Consider the following 2265-nt stretch of genomic DNA (forward strand, 5'->3'; position numbering starts at 1 on the left):
TTTTTGGCGTTTTAGGGCCATAAAACTGGAATTCCGCCCGATTTTCAGATTTTCGTGTGCTATACTCCATATCTTCTGCATGGGCCCAAGCGACCGGACCCAGATCGCCTAAAATTTTGCCGGACCGTAAAAGAAGACCTAAGGAACAACAGACATCGCCTCACCATGAAAGTTCTGCATTTTTTGGCATTTTAGTGCCATAAAACTGGATTTCGCTTGATTCCCAAATTTTCGTGTGTGAAAATCAGGCAAAATTCCAGTTTATTGAACGTAAAACGCCAAAAAATGAGAGACGATCATGGCGGGGAGGTGACTATCGTTCCTTAGGTCGTATTGGATGTCCTAAAAAATTTTAAGGAGATCCAGGTCCAGGGGCTCGGGCCCATGCCGGAAGGAGGGCTATAGCACACTAAAATCTGGGAATCCGGTGGAATTCCAGTTTTATGGCCGTAAAATATCGAAAAAACGAGGAACGGTCATGGCGGGCAGTGACTATGGTTCTTTAGATCGCAATGGATGTCCCAGAAAGATATTAGGCGATCCGGGTTCGGGGGCCCAGGGGCCTAGGCATATGGCAGAAGGCGTGGGCTATAGCACACGAAAATATGGAAATAGGGCGGAATTTCAGTTTTATGGCCATAAAATGCCAAAAACGATGAGCGATCATGCTGGGGCGGTAACTATGGTTCCTTAAGTCGTATTTGATGTATCCGACAAAGTTTAGGCGATCCGGGTCTGGGGGCCCGTGGCGGAAGGTGTGGGCTATAGCACACGAAAATATGGGAATCGTACGGAATTCCAGTTTTATGTCCGTAAAATGCCAAAAATGAGGAACGGTCATTGTCGGGCGGTGACTATGGTTCCTTAGGTCGTATTGGACGTCCCGAAAAATTTTTAGGCAATCCGGGTCCAGCGGCCCGGGCCCATGGTGGAAGGCGTGGGCTATTTCACACGAAACTATGCGAATTGGGCGGAATTCCAGTTTTATGGTCGTAAAATGCCCAAAATCGAGGAACGGTCATGGAGGGACGGTGACTATGGTTTCATAGGTCGTATTTGATGTCCCGAAAAAATTTTAGATGATCTGATCCGGGGGATCGGGCCTTTGGCGGAAGGCGTGGGCTTTAGCACACGAAAATGTAAGAATCAGGAAATTCCAATTTTATGGCCGTAGAACACCAAAAAACAAGAACAACCATGGCGGGATGGTGACTATGGTTCTTTAGGTCGTATTTGATATCCCAAAAAAATTTTAGACGATCCGGGTCCGAGGGCCCGGGCCCATGGCGTAAGAGGTGGGCTATAGCACACGAAAATGTGGGAATCGGGCGGAATTTCAGTTTTATGGTCGTAAAACGCCAAAAAACGAGGAACGGTCTTGGCGGGGCGGTAACTATGGTACCTTCGGTCGTATTAGATGTCCCGAAAAAATTTAGGCGATCCGAGTCCGGGGGCCCGAGCCCATGACGAAGGCGTGGGCTATAGCACCGGAAAACATGCGAATCGGGTGGAATTCTAATTTTATGAATATAAAATGCCAAAAATGAGTAACGATCATGGCGAGGTTGTGACTATGGTTCCGTAAGTCGTGTTTGATGTCCTCGAAAAATTTTAGGTGATTCGGGTCTGGGGACCCTGGCCCATGGCGGAAGGCGTGGGTTATAGGACACGAAAACATGGGAATCGGGCGGAATTTCAATTTATGGCCGTAAAACGCCAAAAACGAGGAATGGTCATAGCGGGGTGGTGACTATGGTTCCATAGGTCTCATTGGATGTCCTGGAAAAATATTAGGTGATCCGGGTCCATGGTGGAATGCGTGGGCTATAGCACACAAAAATCTAGGAATCGGCCGCAATTCCAGTTTTATGGCCGTAAAACGCCAAAAACGAGGAATGGTCATGGCGGGGTGGTGACTATGGTTCCTTAGGTCGTATTGGATGTCCTGTAAAAATTTTAGGCGATCCGGATCCGGGTGACCGAGACCATGGCGGAAGGCTCGGGTTATAGCACACGAAAATATTGGAATCGAGCGGAATTCCAATTATATGACTATAAAATGCTAAAAAGAGGAACGGTCATGGTGGGTTGGTGACTATGGTTTCTTAGGTCGTATTTGATGTCCTGGAAAAATTTAGGCGATCTAGGTCCGGGGGCGTGGGCTATAGCACACGAAAATATGGGAATCGGGCGTAATTCTAGTTTTATGGCCGTAAAATGCCAAAAAAAGTGGAAACGTATCGAATGGCGAGGCGGGTGACGTAT

This window comes from Nicotiana attenuata, chromosome 12 (assembly GCF_001879085.1).
Source record: "Nicotiana attenuata strain UT chromosome 12, NIATTr2, whole genome shotgun sequence".
Taxonomy (NCBI): Eukaryota; Viridiplantae; Streptophyta; class Magnoliopsida; order Solanales; family Solanaceae; genus Nicotiana; species Nicotiana attenuata.